At 48.1% G+C, this 9746-nt stretch overlaps 1 long non-coding RNA gene across 1 annotated transcript; it reads right to left on the reverse strand.

Moving 5' to 3' along the window:
* Positions 1-1526: 1526 nt before the first annotated feature.
* On the reverse strand, positions 1527-8609 carry LOC120399253. The gene is made up of 3 exons (XR_005595053.1): positions 8443-8609; positions 2881-2932; positions 1527-1604 (listed from the first exon to the last, which is right to left on the reverse strand). It is a non-coding gene; the product is annotated as an uncharacterized LOC120399253 (long non-coding RNA).
* Positions 8610-9746: the final 1137 nt, after the last annotated feature.

Below are 9746 nucleotides of genomic sequence, written 5' to 3' on the forward strand. Positions count from 1 at the left end.
ATAAACAGGAACAAAAATGTAATTGGAGGTGGCAAGAACATAGTCTTTGTTCATCTCTGTTTTGCTTCAGCCCTCACGGGATTTAAAGGCCAGAAATGATGTAGGTCTTCTTCTTGAACCACTGTGAACTTTGTCTGCTTGGGTTTAGTATCACTAAATGTATATTAATGTCAAAGATTGTTTGCGTGGATTATTTATAAGGCATTCACTTCAAATTAGTGCTGCCTAAAATGTGTGAGTTCATAACGTGCCAAAAGCAGATGCAGTCTGCTGTGAATGAGAGAGTAAGCAGCTCCATATATTTAAAATGGCTCTGTGCAGATCAATAATGGAAACATTAACTATGGTACTGTTTTAGAAGCAATTCTTTACTTTGGAGATGTATTTATTCCACATTAATGATACCTTAAGTAAAATGATAAAACACATATAAGGATGCATTTTCAAAGTGGTGCACAGGGATTTATGCTTGTTGTTAATGTTACTTCCTCATGCACTCTAAGTCTTTACACAGCTCTTTGAGCATTTACCCCAGAGCATCGAGGATCCAGGCAGGCCTAGCTGTTAGCTTTCTTCAGCTGTAAGAGGGACTTGAGAAATCAAGTGGCCAGATTCTCTGGTGCAGTGTGGCTGCTTTCCAGTGCAACACCTGCAGATTCTAGCCACGAGAGCGAATGTACCAGCCCTCAGAGGATCAGCCTCACTACACATGGGAACCTCTGGTGATGTAGAACCTCCTGTACCACTGCCTTTCTGCTGCCAGCACCAGGGCCCTGGCAAGAGAAACACTCCCTGGGGGTGTTTTTGGACCCTGCCAGTGGGTAGTGTAAATTAGAGGAACCTGAAGCTGCTCTTACCAGCCCCACAGTACCAGCCTTTCATACACAGGCCCTGAAGAGTAGGTGTGTGCCAAAGTAAGTTTTGAACCACGCGACCTCCGAGCACCCAGGATCTGGACTGAGGTGTCTATTTTTCCAGCTTGATGTCAAGTCAAGTAAAAGTACGTATCGCTTAGAGGACTGGGACACTGAGTAGAGCTGGTCATGGCTCCGGTCTCCCCATGATAATTACTCATGCAGAAGACTGAGTAGTATGCCTGAGGCCAGAGCAGGGCAATACTGGCTTAAATGTCAGATTGTTCCCCTTGGCTTAGAACTTGCCCTGGTGAGCTCAATTATGGTCTTATGCAGGGAGGAATTTTAGAGTGGGGAGGAATGGCAGGAGCAGGGCAGAAAACTGTTTGCCAAGGCTTTTCCATGCTGCGCCTGTGTGGAGCCAAGAGCTGGGATATGACCTAAACTTTCTTCTTGCTCAGGCACATCAAGGTTTTGGGCCTGAAATCACAAAAACCATTTCAGAGCATTAACTTTCCTTTCTGTGGAGTAAGTGGGATGGGTCTTGGCACTGAGGCACAGGAAGATCTGCATTGTCTGTGACATCTGCTTAAAAGAATATCTTTCCGATCATCAGCACATAAATCTAGCGGAAAAAGTTATACTTAGTTATAGAGTTCTAGTTCTCTCTATGCTGCCTTTAAACTATAGATTCAGCTGTGATTTCAGCTCTGCAGGCTTCTCCAGTCCAACCATTGACTGAACCATTATCTGTAAAATAATAAAAAAAGTTCAGGGTGCATCCCCTACTGAGTACTAACACAGCAGCTGTGAGGAATCAAATGGCCTGTTTGGTGCCTCCATACTCAGGAACCTTATCTGAAATAATGTATGGAGAACCAATTTCAGTACTTTAATGTTAGCTTGGAAATGCATCTATGCCAGGGGTGGACAAACTTTTTGGCCCAAGGGCCACATCAGGTCTCAGAAATTGTATGGCGGGCCAGTGAGCGGAGGCTGTGCCTCCCCAAACAGCCAGGCATGGCCTGGCCCCCTGCCCCCTATCCTCCCCCCCCTTCTTCTTGCCCCCTGACAGACCCCGCCGGGACTCCTGCCCAATCCAACCCCCCCTGTTCCCTGATGGTCCCCCCAGGACCCATGCCCCATCCGCCCACCCCGCTCCCTGTCCCCTGATCACCCCCAGAATCCCCGCCCCCTGCCACCCCATCCAACCTCCCTCTCATTCCTGAATGCCCCCCTGGCACCCCTGCCCCCTCCACCAACCCCTTCTCCCTGACCGCCCCCGGAACCTCTGCCCCTGACTGCCCCCCGCTGCCTCATCCAACCCCCCTCTTTCCTGATTGCCCCCTGGGACTCTTGCACCCATTCAACCCCCCCATTCCCTGCTCTCTGACCACCCCGACCCCTATCCTCATCCCCACTCCCTGACCACCATCCCAAACTCCCCTGCCCTCTGTCCAACCCCCCATGCTCCCTGCCCCCTTATCGTGCTGCCTGGAGCACCGGTGGCTGGCGGTGCGGTTCTGCCTGGAGCCAGCCATGCCCCCTTACCGCGAAGCACAGAGCACCGGGTCGCTGCGCTGTCCGGCCACCCACAGCATTGCGCCAGCGACGCGGTGAGCTGAGCCTGCAGGGGAAGAGGAACAGCGGGGGAGGGGCCGGGGGGCTAGCTTCCCGGGCCAGGAGCTCAGGGGCCAGGCAGGAGAGTCCTGTGGGCCGAATGTGGCCCATGGGCCATAGTTTGCCCACCTCTGATCTATGCTGTGCCTTCCAGTTTGCTATTCATCCACAAAGAAAAAGATTTCAAGATCTCTCTCTCTCTCTTTCATTTTCTATCCCCTTCCTGCTCTCCAACAATCTCTCATCCTGTTTTTTGCCCATCATTCTTTCTCTTTCCCTTCCTCAAGTTTCTGTCTATTCTATCCTATTCTATCTATTATCTGTCATGAACCTCACTGTGCCATCTGAGAGCGCCCCCCGTTCCTGTCTCCTCTTTCCCCGTCTCCCCCCTCGTTTTCCTCCTCACCTTGTTGCTCTCTCTTTTCTTTCCTCATTCTTCTAATTTTTTTTTCTTGAGCCTGATGAGGATTTAATGGAGATTGCAGCTCAGGTAATATGGCATTCTTGTTTGTTTTTCATGCATTTATTACTGTTAAATTCAGATCACTCACCTTTCCATGGGAGTCTCAAGGGTTAATTGGTATAACCAGCACCTACTTTTGTTCGGTTGTTAATCATCAGGCACAACGGTGACTAAAAGTTATTTGAATACCTTTCACCTCAGTGTCCATACCCAGGTGACCTAAAACAAGAGGGCTGTGTTCCTGTGAGCAGAGATGCCTCGTACATACAGCATCAAGAGCTGGAACATTGCAAAATCCTGAGCCCCTTCTCACAGAGCCAGAGTGCCCTGAACTCCCAATGACTTCAGCGGGAGTTACGAGCCCTCAGCACAGGGGCAGCTCTAGCTTTTTTGCCACCCCAAGCACGGCAGGCAGGCTGCCTTCAGTGGCGCGCCTGCGGGAGGTCCCCGGTCCTGCGGCTTCAGTGTACCTGCCTCCAAATTGCCTCTGAATCCACGGGACCGGTGGACTTCCCTCAGGCAAGCCGCCAAAGGCTGCCTGACTGCCGCCCTCGCAGGGACCGGCAGGGTGCCCCCTGCGGCTTGCCACCCCAGGCATGTGCGCTGGTGCCTGGAGCCGCCGCTGCCTCAGCACCTCAGAGGAGCCATTCAGCACCTTGCAGGATGGCACTTACTACTCCAGGCATTGCTACATTAGGCAATTAATAAAGATGATTACACCTCAGAAGCTAAATATGGTATATTACTGTGCTGTACTTCACTTATATTACCCTCATGGCAAATGAGTCACAGAGACACACTGCCATGTGAATTTGAGGAGTAACTCTTTTTGCTAATTAATGGTATCAATATGTTCATGGTGATACCAGTATAATTATCCCAGTGGATAATACTGATCTAAAACAACAAAGATTAACTCTTTGCATATCCCTGGCAGAGGAAGTGTATTTAGAACTATGTGAAACTTTCATTACAAAACCTAAAAGGGCTTGAAGGTATTTAAGCTCCTAACTCCCACAGTGAGTTAGGCACCTAAATGCTTTTGAGGACCCAGGCCTTCGTTACAATCCCAAACTTTGGGCCAGGCTCACGTGTGTTTTGGTGAATGTGGGACAAGTTTTAGCTGACTTTGGAGTGATTTCTGGTTTTATCATTCAAATGGTCACCATTCGAAGTCGGTCGTTCCTGCAGTGAGCTGCTATAAGGGGGGATGGGATGCTGTGGTTCTAAGGAACCCGAATCTCAGAGGAAACCTCAAGAGTTGCCAAACACAAGTGAAGGAAAACAGGAGTAAAAAACAAACAGTGGAACCGCAGCAAATGGAATCCAGTGGGTTTTGTGCACCTCTGCTACGCATGGTATCAAGAAAAACAACAACCTGTAAGACAGCAGTTATCAGCTCTGGAGCAACTGAGGGGCTCTAAAAGAACCATGGCCAGAGTTACTGGGGCACAGTCTCACCTGGTGTAAATTGGCATAAGAACCAGTATTTTAACATAAAGAAGATCTATAAAATGCATATACACAAATCACAGAGCAAGGAACTAACAAGGTGTGCACACAACTAAAGTATCAGAGGGGTAGCCGTGTTAGTCTGGTTCTGTAGAAGCAGCAAAGAATCCTGTGGCACCTTATAGACTAACAGATGTTTTGCAGCATGAGCTTTCGTGGGTGAATACCCACTTCTTCGGATGCAAGCATATGCCTTTTTACCATTGTTATCTCAACCTTCCCATACTCACCTCCCTTGCCAGTCCTCCAGCTACCACACTATGGGCTTGATCCTATCAGCCCTTGGTCACCTGAGCAGTCTATACTCACAAGATTAGTCCTGTTCACTGCGAGTGTTTGGTGAGTAAGCACTAGTCACACGAGCAAGGGCTGTGAGGAAGGGGTCCTCTTGTTTGCATTTCCTTACTGTGTCATGGCTAATGTAGGATGCCATCCTCTCTGGTGCTGAGTGTCTCCTGAGAGATGCTGAATATTCTCAAACCTCATTCAACTCAATGGGAGCTGAGGGTACTCAGCACCCTGCAGAAGCTGCTTAGCATCCTGCTGGACTGAATCCTTAAACCAGGGGCGGACAAACTTTTTGGCCTGAGTGCCACATCAGGTTTCCGAAATTGTATGGAGGGCCGGTTAGGGGAGGCTGTGCCTCCCAAAACAGCCAGGTGTGGCCCACCCCCTGCCCCCTATCTAACCCCCTCCACTTCTCGCCCCCTGATGGCTCCCCTTGGGAATCCTTCCCCATCCAACCCCCCTGTCCCCTGATGGCCCCCCCAGGACCCCTGCCCCATCCACCTCTCCCTGTTCCCTGACCAACCCCAGATCCCCCGCCCGTCTGCCCCCTGCCACCCCATCCAACCCCCTGCTCCTTCCTGACTGCCCGCCCCAGGACCCCTGCCCCATCCAACCACCCCTTCTCCCTGACCGCCCCAGAACCCCTAGCCTGACTGCCCCCGCTGCCCCATCCAACCCCCACTCCTTCCTGACTGCCCCCAGGACCCCTGCCCCATCCACCTCTCCCTGTCCCCTGACCAACCCCAGATCCCCCCCCAACTGCCCCCTGCCACCCCATCCAACCCCCCACTCCTTCTTGACTGCCCCCCTGGGATCCCTGCCCCCATTCAACCCCACTGTTCCCTGCCCTCTGACTGCCCCGACCCCTAGCCGCACCCCCCACTCCCTGACCACCACCCTGAACTCCCCTGCCCTTTATCCAATCCCCTCTGCTCCCTGCTCCCTTACCATGCTGCCTGGAGCATCGGTGTCTGGCGGCGCAGCTCAGAGCACCAGGACAGGCAGCCATGTCACCTGGCTGGAGCCAGCCACGCCACTGTACAGCACAGATCATCATGTCAGGCCTTGGCTCTGCAGCTGTAGTGCTTGGCAAGAGCTCGCAGTCAGCTCAGTGGTTTGAGCATTGGCCTGCTAAACCCAGGGTTGTGAGCTCAATCCTTGAGGAGGCCACTCAGGGATCTGGGGCAAAAATTGGTTCTCCTAGTGAAGGCAGGGGGCTGGACTCAATGACCTTTCAAGGTCCCTTCCAGTTCTAGGAGATTGGTATATCTTCAATTATTACCTTAGTGAACTGAGGCTGCAGGAGAAGGGGAACAGCAGGGGAGGGGCTGGGGACTAGCCTCCCAGGCCAGGAGCTCAGGGGCCAGGCAGGAGGGGCCCACAGGCCATAGTTCACCCACCTCTGCCTTAAACTGTCAGCTCATTAGGGTTCATGAAGCACTCTGCACCCTTAAACTTCTGATGAAATGATAAAAATAAGCCAAACAGCAAGGTGAAGTAGTTGCAATCACTATGTGAAGGGACTGAATTCAGGGTTTTTCTCCATGGAAGTGCATCTATGTAATGGCACAGTCTTATTTTCCTTACCCTCACCCTCCTGTCTGCCTTCTCTCCTTTCGGCCCTTGCATGTTGCATTCAGACAGACCCCTGCACCTGTGCAGAGCCTCACTGACTTCAACAGGGGTCCAGCCTTGCAAAACACAGTGCCAGAATGGGGACTTTGTCACACTCTATGTTGCCTCTCATTTCAAGTTAGATTGTAAACTCTTCAGAAGGGAACAGTGTCTACTGGTGTGTGCATATTGCACCTGGCACAACAATGTCCTGATCTAGCTTAAGGCTTTTGGGTACTATCACAATACAGATAATAATAATAAGAATTCTTCTTCTTATTATTAAAGAGTGCAAATTCTTAACTCATCTCATCAGGTCTCAATATTTCAATTTATTAATGTACAAGACCAAGCCTTTTCAGGGGACTATCACCTGTAACACCCAGGCACAATGGTGAGTTGAGTATAAATTTCAGAGTAGCAGCTGTGCTAGTCTGTATCCTCAAAAAGAACAGGAGTACTTGTGGCACCTTAGAGACTACAAGTGGGCTGTAGCCCACGAAAGCTTATGCTCAAATAAATTTGTTAGTCTCTAAGGTGCCACAAGTACTCCTGTTCTTTTAGAGTATAAATTGTTAGCTTGGAGTTCCCCCGTTTACTTTTAATTTAATTGAATCCTTGGTTACCGGTTATGCTTTTCAGGTTAATCGCTTATGTGTCTGTACAAAGCAACTACAATGATTTGATCCAGAGATCATCTGTGGTGCGTAACAATAACCAGAGCTGTGAGACAGTTTAACAAAGGACTCTGCATGCTACAACACCTTAGCACAAAGGTGTGACTTAAAGGTAATGTGGCAGGTTTAATTCAGAATTTCCTTGCTTTCCTAGGTTTAACTCCCGACCTGAATGGCATAACTTGCATTGACATTGTTTCCTTTTTGTTTTGACATCATAATTGAGTCTAATCTCCACAGACTTGCACTGCACTCTTACTTCTCATTGTAATCTCACCGTGCAATTTTACCCTAACAGCACTATAGTGGGGTCTTCTCCAAGGCATTCACTGAAATCATTTTTCCATTGTAACATTGCCTCATAATAGCTTTGTAACAGGGTCTCTGAAGATCTGCACTGAAATAATGTGGCCATCTTAATCTCACATTCTAATGACCTCACAATGCCATAAAGCAATTACTATTACAAATTCTAAATGATCTTAAGAAGGAACTTCTGTGCTGGCTCATTAGCTAACATATTTTGCTGTGTCCAATCCCTCATCTAAATATATCATCCTTACTGGAGATCTACAGCTTTTTAAAAGTCCAAAGCTGGGGAAGGGGCTAATATTTTATTATGTACACATGACATTTTTGTCTTTTTCCTCGTAAATGACCTACTGAGAATCTGTTACAACTGCACATTTTTGTTAGCGATAGGAAGGCCTGGAAGTGTCCAGATCTGGATGTTGCCCAAGGTTAGACTTTAGCACTGGGATATTTATCTGAATCCCAACAATAGCCAAGATCTGAATTTGGAACTGGCCTCTAAACCAAGATAGCAGTAATATGCCACTCTTCATTCCTGTCATCTGAGAGAGGACTCATATCCCTATACTGCCTAATACCCCAATTTCCCCAGCGAGACACTGGCTAGCCATTTCACCCCACTGCCTCTTTGGGGCTGGTAGATTGGGCTCCCACTCCATTACATAAGAACATAAGAACGGCCATACTGGGGACCAAAGGTCTATCTAGCCCAGTATCCTATCTTCCGACAGTGGCCAATGCCAGGTGCCCCAGAAGGAATGAACAGAACAAGTAATCATCAAGCGATCCATCCCCTGTTGCCCATTCCCAGCTTTTGGCAAACAGAGCCTAGGGACACCATCCCTGCCCATCCTGGCTAATAGCCACTGATGGACCTGTCCTCCATGAATTTGTCTAGTTCTTTTTTGAACTAGATAAATAGAATTTTCAATAGGATTGTCCCGGAGGCAATAGCCAGCCCAGTTTTCCTTCCTTTCTATACATCAAAGGCAGCAAGTGGGGGAGGGAATGAGGGCCACTACACACATAGCCCTGCCCTTTGCAATCATAAATCTCAGAACACCTTGATTCCCTAGGAAGCACACAAGGGTGTCTGGGATACCTGAAACTTCTGTTTATCAGAGCCGATGTCAGTACTTTTTTCCTGCACCCAGAAATGGGCTGCTTTCTAGCCCAAATTTTGTGTTAGAGCAATTCTCTGTTGAGAACATCAATTGGCCCTAGGTTATGGGTAGCAATAAGAAGTGCCAGACCAATTCCAGCTCCATCTCTGTGACTTGCATCTCTATTTTCTCTAGCACCCTACCTGTGTGTTTAGTCTGATGATATTATGATGACGTGTTGTGTCACAAATGAAGCTAGTGAATAGGTGGACTGCCATGTCACTGCTTAGACCCATACCTTCCAGTTGTAGAGAACTTTCAAGCAGCATGCTAGCCATGTAACTTCTTGAGTTCAGAGATGTACTCCTGAGAACATGTTCATTATTTTAATTGAAGTCTTCATTGTTGGCTGACTGCCAAGTGGCCTACCAGATGTCTCTCTCTTTACTGTGGTTGAAGCAGATTATGATGTTCCAGTTCATTTTTCCTTCACTGACAGCTTGGTTCCAAAAATGCGCCAGACTTTAAAGGCAACATTTTTAAAAGCCAGGTCCACTCACAACAATAAACCAATGACAGGGCATACAGCTACCACAAAAGCTTCTGCTAGTTAAGTAACTTGGTGTTGCTAATTCGTGTGATTTTTGTCATGAGTCTTGCAATACTTGATGTTTTTCATAAAGCTCCGGCTCCCAGAGTCAGATGAATACATCAGAATCTAAGCTCTTATTTTCAGAAAGAAAGTTCTAGCCCTTGTGGTTGCAGAGAAAAGCTTGAAAACATGAATTCAAAAGACTCAGAGACCAGAAGGCAAATAAAAAGAATGCCAAATGTATTATTTTTTGAAGTACCATGATTTTCAAGCCAAACTCATGATGTTTGGGGCCCTGACTTATGATTTTGTAACACCTGAAGTTAGCACTGCTTTGTAACTACACATGCAAAAGACAGACTTCTATCTATCTACAGGCCTGCCCAGGTGCCTTGGTGTGTTGTGCACAACTGCAGTAACTGCATTCACAAACACTTTATGTGTGTACATATTTGCACACAGACCTCAAGGCTTCAGCTGTGAAAATTTGGACCTATTTGTTTTTCCAGATGCTGCTGCTGCTTTTTCTTGAAAAGGGTGAAGCACAGGGAACAGAGCACTTTTAAGACTAAAGTTTGCAGGTTTGTTCAATAAGCATCCTGATGGATGAATGCTTTTCCAAAATGCTGAGCATCTCTCTCTAATACCCTCCATAGACCCATCTCCCAGATTCCTCCTTCCCACCCCAGAAACCTCCAACCAGCTGCCAAA

Source organism: Mauremys reevesii, linkage group 2 (genome assembly GCF_016161935.1).
Source record: "Mauremys reevesii isolate NIE-2019 linkage group 2, ASM1616193v1, whole genome shotgun sequence".
NCBI classification, from domain to species: domain Eukaryota; kingdom Metazoa; phylum Chordata; order Testudines; family Geoemydidae; genus Mauremys; species Mauremys reevesii.